We start from the raw sequence: 18,721 nt of genomic DNA on the forward strand, positions 1-18,721 counted from the left end.
ATTTTTTGCCCTACATACACAACAAGTCATTTAGACATTTGACAGTCAGTTTTTTTACACATACAGATTGGTTTTACGCAGTCAATCCATTTTGCAGTTCTTTAAACTGATGTTTTTCGCTTGCAAATCACTGTTCACATTGAATTGATCTAATGTGCCATGCGTTCTGTGGCACCCAGCTCTTTAGCCAGAGCTGAAGCGGTCGCATGTGTAGGTGCCCTAGATTGCACACTGTCGAAGCAGCAGCCATCTGGCCGAGCGTCCTCTGAAAGCATTTTAGTGGGGAAGAACGCCCTAGTTTGAATACTCAGAGAGAGCTGATCAGTTTTTGTGAGCGCTCCTCCAACAAACGCGCTCGCATATTGATTGAGTTCAACTCCACTCCTAAAAAGGAGATGTTCTGGCTTGGTACCAGCATGCTTTTTTACATATTTACAGTCAGCCCTAAGCTCTGAATATGAGCGAGGAGTCCGAGTTTGTCACTGAGCAGCGCGCTCTCTGATTGGGCTAAGACTAGCCAGTCGTCGAGATTGGAGGAGGTTTCGCACCGGCGCGCTTTGACAGGAAGTGTCTAATGACCTTCGACTGCTTCTATGCTTCAACGAAGCACTCCGTGAACATCTCCACCGCCTCTCCGAAGAGACCTGAGGGGTCCACGGGAGCGTCCAGAAGGGCCGTTTTCTCGGAGTCCTTGATCTCGGTCAGAGTAAGCCACAGGTGACGATCTAGCACCACAAGATTCCCCATATTGCGGCCCATCGCTCGAACTGTCACCTTCGTCGCTCTGCGTGCCAGATCCGTGGTGCGTCGGAGCTCTTTAAACACTTCGGGGTCCGGCCCGTGCTCATCCAGAGACTTGAGCAGCTTGGCCTGATATACCTGGAGTATCGCCATCACGAGCAGTGCTGAAGCTGCCTGGCCCGCCGTGGAGAAAGCCTTGCCGGCGAGGTTTGCAGTGGCGCGGCAAGGTTTAGAGGGGAGAGACGCGTTGTTTCTCACTCTCCAGTTCACCGCGGCTGACGGACAGAGATGGGCAGCCACGGCTTCTTCCACGGGGGGAAGTTTGACATACCCCACTTGGTCAGCTCCATCCACAGAAGACAGGAGGGAGGATCCCGGATTATGCACCTGACGTCGTGCACCCCGGGGAAAAAGGGGCCAGGTCTCCATGCGGTGTCTATGCGGCCGTGATCCGACTGGAGGTACCACTCGTCCAGACGGCTTCTGGCCGACTCGGCAGGAGGCGCCCACTCCAACACAAGCTCATCCACTGCCTTGGACAGGACGGGGGTGAGGAGCGCGTGGGCACTGAGCCGGCGCGGGCTCGTCACCTGATCCTGACAGATCTGCATCAGAAACTCGCGGCACTTTCCTCCTTGGCTCGAAAGAGGCTGCAGAGGAAGAGCACAGCAGAGCTAGTTGGGCGAGTTCATCGCCTTGGCCGATGGCCACACGGAGCCGGGGAGTCCGGAGACTCATATCTCCGCAGTGAGGGCAGTCCGACCCCCCACTGCGTGGGCACTGGTTCGTGAAGACGCACGATTCGTGGCCATCAGAGAGTTCGATTGGCTCCGCACAGGAGAGGCAATCGTGAGTCATCTTGCTTCCGAAGCTCACCGGAACACAGCAGGGGAAGAAAAGGCGTGTCCGCTGCAGCGTGTAGATCATGATGAGTAGTCTTGTTGATAGGTTTTCTGCTTCTAGTAGAAAGTTGGCTGAAGAAAAAGATTCTGAATGGATGACGTACAAGCACTGCCTTATATAGAGTGGGATTCCCGCTCATATTTTGCATGCTTGAACGCCATTGGCCAGTTTCACTGGCGTGATTCAATAAGGCTTCAGTAGTGTTCAAGAAAAAGGTATTTCCCATAGCAATGTAGAGTGACCGAATTGAAGGGGAACCAGTCTTTTTACTTAAGTACCAGATATGGGTGTCATGCAGTAAAATATTTTACGACTGGCTTTGTAGTTAATGTGAATTTAATAACAAATTAAGTTACTAATTATCATAACACTTTCATATTACAGAGAGCAAAGAACATTTATATTAACAAATAACATTTTCATTCAGTCTAGCCAGAGTTCAGACACTCTCAAAAACTCCCATTTAAATCACTGAAGCTGTTTTTACACTGTGAAATGAATATCTTACTTACATTCGTACTCACATCTGCACTTTGTTGTTTCTGATGAGAGAATTAGCCAGATAATTCAGTCAGAGAGTGAACAAAACACAGTGTTTCAGCGATGACTCATCTGAAGGTCTCTGATTGGCCATTGCATTCATAAGCTCAACAGAATCGTGTGTGATTGGTTATAATGCTGCACTGTACAAAGGCGTCTGTCTCTGGCCCAGCGCCAGCCAGCGAACGAATTTAGCAGCTGATGATATGCCGCACCAAACGTTTTGATCACACCCATAGATGTACAGTGCCCGCCATAAGTATTGGAACAGTAAAGACAAAATTGCTCTGTTGGCTGTGGAGTAAAGACAAATATGAGACAAAACTACAGAATGTCACATTTTATTATTAGCTGTTTCAACACATACATGTTTTACCAAATAAAAAGAACAGCACTTTTAGAGTTCATCCCACTCATTGATGTGAGCATAAGTATTGGGACAGTTGAACATAATGCAGATATAAAAGATTAAAAGCTATTATTTAGTTCACAATCACAGCAGTGAGTTTGTGACCCATAGACATCACCAGACTCTTGGTCTCATCCTTTGAAATGCTTTTCCCAGCCTTTAATGCAGCCAATTTCAGTTGTTGCTTGTTTTGGAGAGTTTCTGCCTTTACTCTCCTCTCCAGGTGGTAAAATTAATGTTCAATCGGATTTAAATCTGGAGTGGCAGTGTGTTTTGGCTCATTGTCCTGATGCAATATGAAGCACTTCCCAATGAATCTGGTGGCATTTTCTTGAATATTGGTAGGCAAGATGGTTTTGTACCGTTCCAAATTCATTCTGTTACTGTCATCATACATTAAGTCATTAGTAAAGTTGAGAGGGCCTGTTCCAGAGGCAGCCATGCATGCCCATGCCACGACACCAACTCCACTATGCTTTACAGATGAGGCTATATGCTTGGGATCATTGCAGTTCCCTTTTTTTCTCCATATTTTTGCTTTCCCATCACTTAGATTGTGGAGGCTATCCTATAAGCCTCGGCATGGATGGCATGGTGTTCTCAACGCGTAGCAGAAAGATCCTAAGTCCAGGCATTAGCTCTCTTTGGGTGATGTTCCCGTTTATTATAAAGGTAGAAAAAGGTATTTTACATAAAATGGTACTTCACCCAGTGCTAATTAATAAAATGCTGTTGTGCTGTCGGTGGAGTGGGTGCTCACAGCTACGGTAAGAACCGTGTGTTCCCCACCATCCTCTAATCTTGCCTTTCTATTTTTGGTGCTGGTCAGAGGTTTGCATCTTGCTGTGTAGCATCTGTAATTCTGTGTCAAAGTCTCCTGAGGACAGCAGATTGTCAGAGCATCACCCCAGCTTTCTGGAAGTTGTTGGTGATTTTACAGACACGTCTTTTAGGATTCATTTTCACAGCTTTTATGATTTGTCTGTCATCAACTACTGTTGTTTTCTCAGCCGATTAAGGTAGTTGTTGGTTGCTGGTGTCGCTAATGGTTTCCAAACTCTTGATTTCTCCATGCCCTTTGTTTTTGCTATAGCTCTAATTGACTTCCTCTTTTCTTTTAGCATCCAAATTGCTTGCTTTTCTCTCAAAGTCAGCTCCCTCATCTTCATCCTGGTTTGTGTGTGTCATCATCGAATGCAAGATTCAGAATACAGAAGTAATGGATATAACTGATACGACACATTCCCTGCTTTTAATATCTGAAGAATTAATGCAACAGGACACAGCTGATCACTTAGAAAGATCTGTGAGGCAACTGTTCCAATACTTATGCTCACATCAGATAGAGGGATTAAACTCTAAAAGTGCTGAACTTCTTAGCTGGTAAAACATCTATGTGTTGAATCACCCAATAATAAAATGTGACATTCTGTAGTTTTGTCTCATATTTATCTATTAATCATATTTGTAAATGTCTTGACTCCACAGCCAACAGAGCAATTTTGTCTTTACTGTTCCAATACTTTTGGAGGGCACTATATATATACGTAGATGCCTCATTGGCGACTGTTTCTATGGGCCGCTATAAGTAAGCCGTCCGCCATATTGCAGCGGTAAACTTGACGTCATTCACCATAGTAATCACTGAATATTCGAAAGATGCCACAATCATGCACAGAACAGCTCATCAGCTCTGTGCGAACCTACAGTATGGTGAATGACGTCAAAAATACCGTTCTATGGGAAGCCAAACAACCCAAAAGTGGGACAAAACAACGCAGTTAAAGAGATTGCGACTGACTCAACAGCGCAGGGAGGATGTGTTTGCTAGCGCCACCGAACTGATAGCGCGGCGCGAACTAATCTCACCAGTTAACAGCGCAGGGCAAACATAAGCAATTTGTGTTTTTCCCTGCACGTTAAAATAATGAAGATCAGTGTTGCATCTTTACTCTTTTAACAGGACACACTCCATTTAGTGTATCACTCTTAACTTCACTTTATTCTTGTTCATCGCATTACTCAACACAATTTCCCTCTAGAGCCCTAGTGGTGCAGTTTCACATTACATGTATTATAGTAAGCAATAGCTATGAACTGAACATTAAGTATTGTAACTTCTCAACACAACAATCAGTATTATTACATTTCTTTTGCTTAATATCTCTCATATTATTACATTAACCGTAGTGTTAGCTACTTTGAAGCATAGGCTATATAGCCACATGTTCAAAGCAGAAACTTCCATTGTCCTCTTAGAATTCAAATGTTTTATGGTTTCATTCATCAAGGCATATTTTAAGTAAATTTTACATTTAAAAATGTTTGTGTAACTGTAGCATATGATTAGGCTATACTGAAAAAAAAAGAGTAAATTTTACTGATATTTTTCTGCCAGGACATTATCCATTAATTTTACATTATGGAAATTAACAATAGTTTTACTATAGTAAAAGTGCAGTAACCATGGATTGATTTTGACGGATTGATTGTCAGTTGTTTAACCGCAGTTGAACTGCAAATATTACGGTGGCCGAGAGAGATCAACGCGCTGCAGCTTCAGAAAACACATGCAAATAGAAAAAGCACCAGCACATCAAGAAAACATCTTCATCAGTTTGACAGTATAGGTGCTGCAAATGCTCACAACACAGATAAATAAAAAAAACGAACTGCAAATGCTCACAACACAACCAAATAAAGAATTGTATCTGCAGCGTGTTTCTTTGTTTGGTTGTGTTGTGAGTATTTGCAGTGCATTTCTTTATTTGTTTGTGTTGTGAGCATGTATCCGCAATATGGATTCGATCACGGCTAAGCTCTCGGCTTTGGAAAGGAAAATTGATGGACAAGGAGATCAGAATGGACAATGAGAATAGCTGTGAAATTAGAAGGCAGCTGTTCGCCCAAAGATCAAACAATATTATCTCTTTTCGGCTTCCCAAAACAACAGAACAGCTTGGAAAGGTTGCTCTGGAATCTAACTCCCCGGATGAATGCTGCAGGGAGACGCTCTTTCTTCCCTCCCCCCTCAACAGACACCTTGTGATTGTCGAGCGTTTGGGTTCCGGCCAAGGTCGTTTCCATGGCAATTGCTGTGTCGCACCACAATCTGCGGACTGAGACAACTTGTTTGGAGTGCCAGCGCGGCGGATCTCTAGGGACACGAACTTACACATACACACACTCAGACGCTCATACATACAGATATTCATTCACCTCCCACTACCCCCATCCAACGCCTTTGCCGCTTCTTCCCGTCAGTCTGATAACGGGTCTGTGTTGGCGCTGTAATGGCTGCAGACCGGATTACTCTCTGCAAGTTGTGTGTTCCTGTATTGACTGTGCTCTATGCTGAGGTTTTTGTCTGTTCTCACACTGTACTCCCGTTCAGGAGCATAGTGTGAGGATTATTTTTTTTCTCCTTTCTTTCCTCATGTTGTGCTGTATTCTTCTTCTCTATTGCATTTCCTTGCCTTGTACCTACATGTGCAATGACAATAAATTGAATCCAATCCAATCCAATCCAATCCAATTTGCAGCGCGTATACTGTCAAACTGATGGAGTTGTTTTCTTAATTTGCAGCACGCTGAGCTCTCTCAGCCACAGTAAAATATGGTTAAATGGTTAGTGTAATAAAATCATGATAAATTTTCATGTGTTTTCTGATAACCCTAAAACACAGTAAAAAATTCAAAATACATCATATTGAATTTACATACACTGTCCCCAATTTTGAAAGAGTTTTTTTTTTAATTAAATAATTAAATTTTATTTAACCATACATTTAACCATACATCAATGGAAAGCTTGTTTATTCAGCTTTCTGATGATGTATAAATCTCAATAATAAAAAAAAGTACCCTCATGACTGGTATTGTGGTTCAGGGTCACATATCCTATTTAATAATAGTTAAAATTTAAAATGGTACATAACTGCAATTTTGTGCTAAATGTAGAACCTGACGACAACAACAATAATAACTAGGTATAAAATAAAAATATATATACTAGAAGCTAGGTGTGCTCCTCAAGAGGTCTATGGTATTGTAAATTTATTAAAGTCTTATTATAAGCTAGAAATGTGTGCAGTTCTTCAAAGTAGCTAAAACAATTGTTAATGTCCTAATATGAAAGATAATGAGCAAAATAAATGTAATAACTTAATACTGATCTTCATTATGTTAACGTGCAGGGAAAAACACAAACTTCTTATGTTCGCACTGCGCTGCTAACTGATCAGCGCCGTGCTGGTGACATTAGTTCGTGCTGCGCTTTCAGTTCAGTGGCGCTAGAAAAAACGTCCTCCATGTGCTATCGAGTCGGTCGCAAACTCTTTTTTCTGCGCTTTTTCGTCCCACTTTTGAGTTGTTTGGCTTCACATACCGTTCCAAGATGGCGGCCGTATCTGTGCCTGGAGCGGTCGAAAAGGGGGTCTATAGATGTCTATGATCACACCGGTATGATCGTATGAAATATAAAAAATATTATTCGGCTATTTTTTGTCTTTTGGAAGCTGCATTCAAAATCCACTTGGCTCAGAAATCTGAGGGGGCACATGACTGGGCATGACTCCTTTGATTTTGACATTGGCGAGAGCTGAGGCGGACCAAACTAAAAACTTTCAAGACTTTTTGAGCGGTGCAGTGGATCAGCATCAAGAATATCAAATATTGGTGATGTGTCCATTTCAAATGGAAATTTACCTTAATAAATCTCTTCATGGTAAAGTGCGAAATTATTTAATGTAGCCTAACTTGTACACTAATGTAAATAAAGGAAACCACCATTAATCACTTAACAATTACTGAATAATATATAGTCTGCTATTTATATTTGCTTTTAGGAGTCTCAGTGAACTCACAAGCAGTTGGAATGGCCTGCCCCAGTGAAGAAGAAGTAAGCATCACTTTCTCTTAAATTCACAAGACATTGGGCCTCATTCATGAAACACGAGCAGAACAAATTTTATATAAATCGTTCGTAAAGCTGTTCTGACGTAAATTTTCGGATTCATGAAAATGTTCGTATTTTCAAAATGTTAGTTGGTACGAAATAAATTTACACCTGCTCCCTACCAGGTGTAAATGGTGCGTAAAACGTTCTGTGTTCTTTTTGTGGCAAACTGATGACACTGAATGTTGATGCACTGTCATTATAATATTTTACAAGCTAGTTTGCTCTGTTTTTTTTTTTTTTTTTTTTTTTTTTTTGTAGCTGAGAGCTGATAAACTGTTTAGCTCCGGTTTAGCTTTGGCGCTTGTCACTGTCACTTTTTAGCCAACCGTCCAATCAATGGAGGAGGAGTGGGACAAATACTACACCAACCAATCATCCTACATTTACAAGAACTGAACAACAATAGAGAAGTTAATATGACTGGTTACTGCATTTTTATATTCAGTATTATTCTTCAAAATGAGATACTAGTAATATGTTACTTACGTAACCCATGTTCTCTGAGTAGGGAACGAGACGCTGCGTAGTTATGACGCATTGGGAATTCCCTCTGGGTGTGCAGATTGTCTGAAGCCCTGATAGAATCACGCCAATTCATTGGCTGATGGCGCGGATACCGTTCTCAACGTTCTTACGTCTCCATCCCTATACTGGTGAACATGCCATCTGCTCCTCAGATTTCTCTGCCGAAAAAGGCCACTTGTCAGGAGAGCGAGGAGCTTGGCAGTGGACGCAGCGTCTCGTTCCCTACTCAGAGAACATGGGTTATGCAAGTAACCCGAGATGTTCTCTTTCATAGGTTCACTCGATGCTGCGTAGCTATGACGCATTAGGAACGATATATCAAACACGTCAAGCTAAAGCGCTGCCGTACCTGGCCCGTTGATGAACCAGATAGCATCTACGGCTGGTTCAAATTCTGTGCTTCGATGCAGCAAGCCACGGCGGCCAGTACCAAAGCTAAAGTGGGAGGGGGAGAAGTGAGTCTTGACCCCCAAGAAGAGGGGAGATCGGAGGACTCGAGGCTATGGAATAGCATCCTGATCCACCTCATAGCATAGCTCTCTGGTCAGAGGCCTCAGCCTCTGGAGGAAACGTGTATCAAGGGTGTGTCTGCCCACCAAGAGGTGCGTGGTAGGCCAATAATGCCGCCACGTAGACCTTCAGGTTGGAGTGGGTTAACCCTGTGGAGGAACGGGCCTGCAAAAACTTCAGAACTGTACCAATCGGGCAGTTGACTGGGTCGAGCTGGCAACCGCACCATGAAGTGGCACTTCCACTTCAGGGCGTACAGTTTCCTCGTACTCCGGTGAGCGGAGGCCTCAAAAACTCTCTGTAGCAAGAGGAGGCCTGACGACACTCTCCGAAACAGTCGAACTCTTGGAGTGGAGGCCTAAAGATGGCAACTCTCTATTTGATTGAGAGGAGGCCTACTACACTCCACACGCTGGGCATCCTGTGATGAGGTCACCTACCACTCACATAACTGCCCCAGCGGAGCTCTGGCGAGCGAAGGCCTCTAAAACTCTCTGTAGCGAGATGAGGCCTGACGACACTTGTCAAAACAATCAAGCTCTTGGAGCGGAGGCCTCAGCATGACGACTCTCTAGATCGAGAGGAGACCTACTACACTCCATACGCTGGACACCTTGTAAGGAGGCTCACTAGGGCCTACCACTTACATAACTGCCCCAGCAGAGCTCTGGCGAGCGGAGGCCTCTAAATCTCTAGCAAGAGGAGGCCTGACGACACTCTTCGAGACAGCCAAGCTTTTGGATCAGAGGCCTCAGCATGACGACTCTCTAAGTTGAGAGGAGGCCTACTACACCTCATACTCTTGACATACATTGAGGAGGTTCACTTACCACTCACATAACTGCCCCAGTGGAGCTCTGGCGCTCTGGAGGAAACGTGTAACAAGGGGGTGTCTGCCCACTGACTGGCCACCAAGAGGGGCGCAGTAGGCCAATAACGCCACCACGTAGACCTTCAGGGTGGAGTGGGTTAACCCTGCGGAGGAATGGGCCTGCAAAAACTCCAGAACTGTACCAATCAGGCAGTTGACTGGGTCGAGCTGGCGACCTCCGCACCATGAAGTGAAACGTCCACTTCAGGGTGTACAGTTTCCTCGTGCTCCGGTGAGCGGAGGCCTCAAAGACTCTCTGTAGCGAGAGGAGACCTGACAATACTCGCCAAAACGGTTGGGCTCTTGGAGCGGAGGCCTCAGCATGACGACTCTCTAGATCGAGAGGAGGCCTATTACACTCCACACGCTGGGATCTTCTAAGGAGGCTCACCTAGGGCCTACCACTCACAGACTGTCCCAGCAGAGTTCTGGAAAGCGGAGGCCTCGAAAACTTTCATCGGCTGGTGGCGACAAAAATCCATGCACAGGCAATTCACCCCCAATCCAGAAGGGGGTGCCAGCAGTGGTTTGATAACCGCCAACAGAAGAACAGCGGATGCCATGAGTTGAAAACAAAGCCCCCAGACAATAACCATGTGCTGAATCTGAATGTGTCTCTGACATAGACTGACAAAGGAGTATACTTTAAAGGACTGTGCACTCAACTGTTTGCGAAATGGAGCTTTGTGCTTGTGTATCCTATCTCTCTCATTCGGCACAAATCCAAATATTCCATAAACTTTCCATATTTGCGATGTAACGTATCTGAATGCTAAACTATTATTTATTATGTAAATTATAGGCTTTGTACTTCAGTCGCTTTCCAACGGTGACACAGAGGCGGGCGTGCTGATGTTTGGTTCACTGTATTTTATTCTGATAAAGTACCAACTTTAGCAATGCTGGAACTGATGTTTATTGGTGTGTGTGTGTGTGTGTGTGTGCGTGCGACGCGATCACTTCAGCTGTTTCCTTATACCAGCAGAATAAACTTTAAACACTTATCGTCTTAATAATGCATCACTGTATAAAGGTCTGCTTTTATTTGTGCACACTCACAATGAAATCAAAACATTGTGTTTTTATAAAATAAAGAAAACAAATAGGCTTTCTGCCATTTGAGTTTCCTTTCTGTGAACAAATTAAGCCTATCACAAAAATGAACTAAAACTCAGGATATATAGGCTATGTTACTTGTCGCACAGTTTTTTTTATTTTTCTGAATCAAATATATTTCAAGAATTTATTCCTTGTATGTATACATGTACTGCAGATTATATATATATATATATATATATATATATATATAATGTAATATAATATTTAGCAATACTACTGTATTACTCTCTGTTCAAAATAAATGAAAAGAAACCGAGGATAGTAGATTTGTTGTTTTTTTCTGTTGTACTGAAATCATATTGAACCGTAACCCCCAAACCGAGGTACGTACCGAACCGTGACATCTGTGTACCGTGCCACCCCTACTAAAAATGCTTTGGTGGACACGTTATTGAACATGTATTGTTAGTCATATGGCCTATTAGTCTTTTTTTGCAATATATTGGAGTCAAACCTGAGAAAGTAGACAAAATTTTCCACTGCATTCTGGGACACGAAATTTGCACAGCTGTAATTCATAGGTGGGGATTATGCTAATTGTGAATGAGTGTGCATGAGCGCCCTATACGAATGATTGGAATTCATTAACATACACGTTTAACTATCAAATCGGACGTTTACGAAGCGTTTGTGAATCCGGAGGAGAGTTTTCGGGAAATTACTCGGAATTTATATATTTAAGAATGTTTCATGAATGAGGCCCATTGTTTGCAAATGATGTGCCTTAGATTAGTCATTGAGAGTTGTACACACTTAATAATAATTTAAGTCAAATTTAGCCTTGGTAAACCTGAGTTTGCATGATACTAATGTTTTAAAAATGTTCAAATTAAGAAATTTGCAGATTCTAGTAAATACCTTGAAGACGAACATCAAACATTTACTTCAGGAGTACATGCTGTTGAGTCATATCAAAAGGAAGATGTTTCCAAGTTACAAGGTAAAAAAAATACTCTTGAATCAGGAATATATATGCATCTTTGAGACTGTGATGTTGACCACAGTTTAAATTAATGTTTACTTTATACAGCTGTTAGCAACTTTTTCCCCCATTATTATAGTTTGTTTTAAATGTGGATTTGGATGACTTTATGCCAAGAAGTGGATATACAATTTTAATACTTTCTGACTGAAATCAAAATGAACCCTCTTTTCACCTTTTTGGTCTTATTGTGCATAATGCATCAGTGCATATTATTACAAAGAAGAAAATAACTTACCTTGCATCTGACAGGCTTGACATGTTTGTACCTCTTCTTAAACATCTGTGTTGATGAATGACATATAAAGCATTGGTCAATGCACACTGACTGTTTTAAACTAATCAGTACTGACGATACTTTTGAAATGTTAAAAATTTGTATTGTTCTTGTTTCCACAGATATCCCTGCACCAAATGAAATTTCAGTGCATCTTATTGGGACCAGTTCTGTTACTCTTGCTTGGGATAGTCCAGACAACAACATATCTACATTTGAGTTGACCTACTATAGTCTCACATCTACAAAGACCACTAATATCACAAATGCCTCAACCATAGAGGTGGAAGATCTGTGTCCAGGGACTGAGTACACTTTCAACCTTGTTTCAGTATCAGACAATGGAAAACGCAGTGTGGGCGTTAAAGTGACTGCGTGCACCAGTAATTGTCTTTCAGTCTGTCTATGCAGTATGAACTTAGAATTGTATAGTGTGTCTTTAGTCTTTGACTAAGAAAAGAAAGAAGAATATAAATATTTGTATTGTTTTCATTGCAGGGCCAATCCCACCTGAAAACGTCAAGGTTGAGAGTGTGGGCATACATCTGTTTCTCCTATTTGGGATGCATCTGGCTGTGAGGAGAAGACGTTTCATGTTGCTTGCAGCCAGAATGGAAGAAGCTATCAGGAAGAGATAACAAATTCAAGAACTGTGACTTTCTGTGACCTAAGTCCTGGAAAGAAGTCATACAAGGAACTCTTTTCACATTACTAAAGTACTTCCAAATGGCAACAGAAGTAAAGAAGCAGTCACATATGCCCAAACCAGTGAGTATAATATAGTAAACTTCATTACAAACATTGATATGCTTAATTTTTATAGAATTGAACAACATTTTTTTTATTTTTTATAAATAGAGTAGAAACAAATTAAGATTTTTTTTGCAACAGAAACAAACTGTCACGGTTCACTCATTCATTGTTCTTCCATTCTCTTGCCCTAGCTGTGCGCCTTTTTTGGACACACAGGGCAGGAGTGTGGAAGTCTGGAGCCGTTGGTATCTCGTTCCCCAAAGCGTCGTTGACGCAGCTCGAGTTCCTGAAGAGGAACGTCTTAGGTTACTTGTGTAACCCTAGTTCCTCGAGGGAACGAGACGCTGCGTCACGGAGCCACACTTCGCTTGCTTCATTCTAGAAGCTGATGCCGGTTTCCCCGCACGTGCTTTTATACCAGCTGGTCATTACGTCACCTCGCCCGTGACGTCTCTTCCCATTTCTGGACAGATTTGATTGGTATTCAGAGCCGGTTACGCTGTTGGCGTTCCCCAAAGCGTCGTTGACGCAGCGTCTCGTTCCCTCGAGGAACTAGGGTTACATAAGTAACCTAAGACGTTTCCTCCAACAGGAAATGGTCTCAAAAATGTCAATGTGTCAGTTCTCTGTTCCTTTGCTTCTTCCAAACTCTGACACTCAACGGTGTATGTTAATGCTTTGGGCTATGAGAGATATTGTGAAAAAATGTAGACCTCATTCCTTGTCAGACCCAAGAGGCTTTGTGGAGGAGAGAATTGTTCACTTTGAGCTCTCCCTAGTGTCTTTTGTTAGACTTGGTGATTGCAGCATTTCTAAATCTCAGATCTTAAACAAATTGCTCAGCAACCCTCAGCAGTATCATGACATTTTTATACATCGTGATATGGATTGCAGAGATGTTCCAAGAAAGATATCAAATGGGTTAGTTGAGATGAGTTGGTATCTACCTTGTGGAAACAAAAACATTGATGTTTTTCCTGAACCCGTGGCTGTTGCAAACTTGAGAGGCGACATCAGGACCTTTGAAACAGAGTACTCATTCCTATGCCAGACCTCCACTGCAGTTTTTGTGTTCTTTGACAATTTGGACACAGACTACAAGTTACTCACCAACCAACATGCTAAAGCACAGTTTTTTTTAGTGGGCAATGTACAAAAAAAAGCATTTGATTTGGAGCAGCTGAAAAGGACAGCCTTTGAAATGAATTTGAAGAAAAACAACATAATTCTGAAGACCTATCAAAATGATGCAAATTTTGTTAAAAATCTGCATTCTTCAGTAAATCACATAATTAATAATAATTCCAACAAAGCACGTCTGGAGGGAATGGACTCTATAGCACATGAACTTGGAATTTTAGTTGATGAAGACATCCAGGAATGTCAGAAAGCAAAAAATAATGCACATGTCTTGACGAAAAATATACAGGACACACTGCAGTTCAAAGATAATCAGCTTCCCCTCCAGGGTAAAATATGGAAAGATTTGTCAAAACTGGAAAAAGAGGAATGCAGACTCCGGAAAGCTGGTGATCAAAACATAGAGATATACAAGAGTGATCTTCAGATTAAAAAGACTGAACACAGGAAACAGCAGAGTAAATATGATATCTCGGAGGCCATGACCTGTTTTGTAAGTGCACTATCAAACTCAAAGGAGAGGTCATACTTCTTGAAGTGGATGCGGATGAAACTTGACAATCTCTCCCGAAAAAGTCTCTCTGACCTCCGAGAGCGGTACAAAGAAAAGTGTCAGCAACTGTTAGAAAATAAAGAGGAAATTGCAAAGCTTGACCAACAGATCTCTAACAGTTCTTTAGGCATAGAGCACTTCCTGCGTGAAATGGGCCAACTATATGAAGCTGCGGTGTCGCTTCCCGAAAACTTAGAACCACGTCAACAAATGCTCCACTTACCTCGGCTATGTGCTGAGCTGATGTTAAATGGCTTCCCTCTGGAACTTGTTGATAGAGATGCGTCAAATATTCCTCTCAGATGGGTTAGTGATGTGCTTATGTATTTAAACTCTTTGGGGCAGCCAAATAATAAAATCATGGTAGTCACAGTTTTAGGTGTCCAGAGCACAGGGAAGTCCACCCTGCTGAACACCATGTTTGGAGTTCAGTTTGCAGTCAGCAGTGGAAGATGCACCAGAGGAGCTTTTATGCAGCTGATCAAAGTCGAAGAGGACATCAAGACAAAACTTGGCTGTGATTATTTAGTGATAATTGACACAGAAGGTCTGAAATCTCCAGAGCTGGCAAAACTAGATGATAGTCATGAACATGACAATGCATTAGCCACACTTGTTGTTGGATTGAGTGATATCACAATCATTAATATTGCAATGGAGAATTTCACAGAGATGAAGGATATTTTACAGATTGTGGTCCATGCTTTCCTCAGAATGACAGAAATAGGGAAAAAACCCAGTTGTCAATTTGTCCATCAAAATGTTGCTGATGTATCAGCCCATGACAAAAACATGAGAGACCGAAAGCTTCTGCTGGAGCAGCTGAATGAGATGACAGAGGCAGCTGCTAAAATGGAGAACAAGGAAGATTATAAAATGTTTACTGATGTGATGGAGTATGATCCAGAGACTTGCAATTGGTATATTCCTGGACTCTGGCATGGAAATCCTCCAATGGCACCAGTGAATGCTGGCTACTCTGAGGCTGTCTATGAGCTTAAAAAGAACATGATTGATGTAATTGAAAAATGCAAACTCAAAACGTCTGGAAACACCATAACAGAATTTTTGGAGTGGACAAAAAGCTTGTGGAATGCAGTCAAATAAATTTCATACTTAGCTTCAGGAATAGCTTGGTGGCTGATGCATACATGAGACTGTGCACAGAATTTCATAAATGGGAATGGTCTTTCAAGAAGGATATGCACGCTTGGTTAATAGTAGCTGAAATCAGAGTGTCAAATTTTGAGATGGGCAAACTTAAATCAGACAAGTCAGATCTAAAAGATCTTTTATGCAAACTGAAACAAGAAGCTGTCACAAAGCTCGACTCATTAGAAAAGATCACAATGGAAAACCTTTCAAAATATCTTTCAAAAAACCTTTGAACAAACAGAGGGTCACGTCTACCTTGTGGAAAAGTACAAAGAAGACTTTGTGAGCAGTGTAAAATCTCTCAGGAGGGAAACAGAGAGCTCTCTGCGGACACAGCTTGAGGCAACAGTGGACATTAGGAGAGGGATGAACAATCTGGATAACATCAAGAAAACATTCACTGATACAATGGAGAAAAAAGTGCTGGGCCTACTGGAGGAGTTACGCAAAAACAACAGCTCAGAAAGTGATGCACATATGACAGATGAGCAGCTTGACAGATGTTTTGGACAAATCTGGCAAGAAACAATAAATGAGCTGTCGTTTACTGGATTGAAGCAAATAAATATTTTTGATTTTGTTTTTTGGCAACTTCGAGAAAACATGAAACAGAAGGGAAGTTCTGTTGCTGAACAGTTAAGTACAGTGAATCTGATGGACTGTGGAAAAGGGGTGTTCAAAGTCACTAAAGAAGTCTTTTACAAAAGGTGGTTGAAACGCATGTTTAATGACAACTATGCAATGGACCTACAGAATTTAGCAGATAATATCATTCACACATGCTCTCAGTTTGTCCAGGAGAAGACTGCAAGGCATTCAGATTACCATGACACTTACATTCAGGAGATCTTACACATAATTGATGACAGATTTATGTCCAACAAGAATATGGGGCTTTCAGATGAATTTGAACTGTCCCTGAAACGGCACATTTGTGGGTTTTCTGCGAGAGCATTTCAAGACATGCATGATTGTTTCATTAAGGAGAATGACCCACGTAGATGCCTTGATCAGTATAAAAACAAATATCGCAATGATTTCAAGGACCTGTATCATGATCAGTGTCAGAGAAAGGCTGAAGAATTCACTAAACTGTGCTTGATGCCTGCAGTTGAGACATTCATCTACAGTTCCTTGTGTCCAGACATTGTTGACAAAATGCTTCAGGGAAAAAATGCGTTTCAATTCAGCACTCATGCATTTTTCCAGTACTCACTCCTAAAACAACTTGTGAATGAAGATAAGTTTGAACAGTATGTGAAATATATCAGCTCCTACGAATGTTTTGTTAAGGGCTGGATATTAGATCAAATCACCAAACAGTTTTCGAATCACCATGAAGTGTCTGAGTTGGAGGAATGTCACCTTAAAGGAATCACAAATGAGATACTAGAAGCTGTCAAAATGACACAGAATGAAACAAATGAAGAGGGTATCAAAGGATTCATCCAGTGCATATGCAGGAAGCTTGGACAAAAGCTTATAATTCCCAAAGATGCTCTAGAAACAGTGATAGTCCTAAACAATGCTTCTCAAGAGCCATTTGCAAGCTGGCTAACTAAATCTGTGGAGGAGATGGAACAGACACTGAAGGAACAACTGAAGAAAGTCAATATACAGATCAAACGTTGCATGTTCAAAATGAAACCCCAGGATGAGCTCTTCAAGCGTGTGTTTGGATGTGGGAAACAGTGTCCATTCTGCAAAGCTCCATGTGAGGCTGGTGGAGAAGCCCACATTGATCACTGCGCTTCAGTTCACAGACCTAAGGGACTTGGCCGATATAGATATGAAAACAATAAAAAAATTTGTGAATAATATATGCTCAACAGATGTCCACAGTGAAACTCATTTTAAGTGTTTTGAAACTAATTATAACTATCATCCTTACAAAAGATACAGAGAAATCTTTCCAGACTGGCACATCCCAGCGGATCCTAGCATTTGAACTGTCCCTGAAACGGCACATTTCAAGACATGCATGATTGTTTCATTAAGGAGAATGACCCACGTAGATGCCTTGATCAGTATAAAAACAAATATCGCAATGATTTCAAGGACCTGTATCATGATCAGTGTCAGAGAAAGGCTGAAGAATTCACTAAACTGTGCTTGATGCCTGCAGTTGAGACATTCATCTACAGTTCCTTGTGTCCAGACATTGTTGACAAAATGCTTCAAGGAAAAAATGCGTTTCAATTCAGCACTCGTGCATTTTTCCAGTACTCACTCCTAAAACAACTTGTGAATGAAGATAAGTTTGAACAGTATGTGAAATATATCAGCTCCTACGAACGTTTTGTTAACGATGTATTATCGTTTTTGACAATTTAATGTAACCAATTAAACAGCCTCAGACTACTGGAAATATGTGATGGCCCGTTTCAGCACTAAGTTTGCTGAAGAATACAATGCTCTTCCTGCTGACATACCCTTGACCTGGAAATCCATCACAAAGCAGCAAGCAGAGAACAGTTTAAAAGAGTCTTTCAGCATCAAATAAATAATTATTTTGGGTAACACTTTATTTCGATAGTCCACTTTAGACATTCTACTAATAGTAAGTAACTTTGCAACTACATGTCTACTAGCAGTCATTAGAGTATTAGTAGACTGTCTGCTTCATATCTTCTAACACTTTATTTTGATGGGTCCACAACATACAACATACTGAGTATAGAAACTTTGCAAGTATATGTAAACTTATTCTACTAACCCTAAACCTACCCTACTGAGAGTTAGTAGACATGTAGTTGCAAATTAATGAGAATTAGTTGACACGTAGTTACAAAGTTACTTATAGTTAGCAGAATGTCTAAAGTGGACTTTCGAAATAAAGTGTAACCTTATTTTGTTTTGCAATCATAGATTCATTGATTTGGCTCCACTCTCACACTGATTGAAAAATGCAATTGATTACCTCCAAATGGTTTCAGCTATGTTCCAGTAACCAACAATACTTGCAATTAGGAATTGAAAATGAACATGAGTTAATCATATCAATGTGAAAGAGAGTTTTAACTAGTAGAAAGAAAAATGTCATATTACAATGTGCAACATACAGTACAATGATGAAAAGTTTCATAGATTGGTCATTTTTTTCTAAGTGTGTTATTTAATGAAAATATGTTTTAATTCCCTGTTTGTTGTCGAAATAATCTGCTTTAGTCATTCTTTTTAAATTTTTTTTATAATTATATACTACAGAAAATATATAGTTAATACTTTTGTAATCCTTGGAAGCAGAATTCTAAACTATGAATAATAAAAAAAAAATATTGTT

At 41.2% G+C, this 18,721-nt stretch overlaps 1 pseudogene across 1 annotated transcript; it reads left to right on the forward strand.

The window, feature by feature from the left end:
- The first annotated feature begins 8,157 nt into the window (after window positions 1-8,157).
- Window positions 8,158-17,941, forward strand: LOC306869871 (interferon-induced very large GTPase 1-like; annotated as a pseudogene). The gene is made up of 5 exons: window positions 8,158-8,326; window positions 11,960-12,220; window positions 12,510-12,609; window positions 13,167-17,389; window positions 17,790-17,941. The product of its transcript is annotated as an interferon-induced very large GTPase 1-like (transcript).
- The last annotated feature ends 780 nt before the right edge of the window (window positions 17,942-18,721 follow it).

The sequence above is a fragment of the Barbus barbus genome (genome assembly GCF_936440315.1).
Source record: "Barbus barbus genome assembly, chromosome: 1".
Classification (NCBI taxonomy): Eukaryota; Metazoa; Chordata; class Actinopteri; order Cypriniformes; family Cyprinidae; genus Barbus; species Barbus barbus.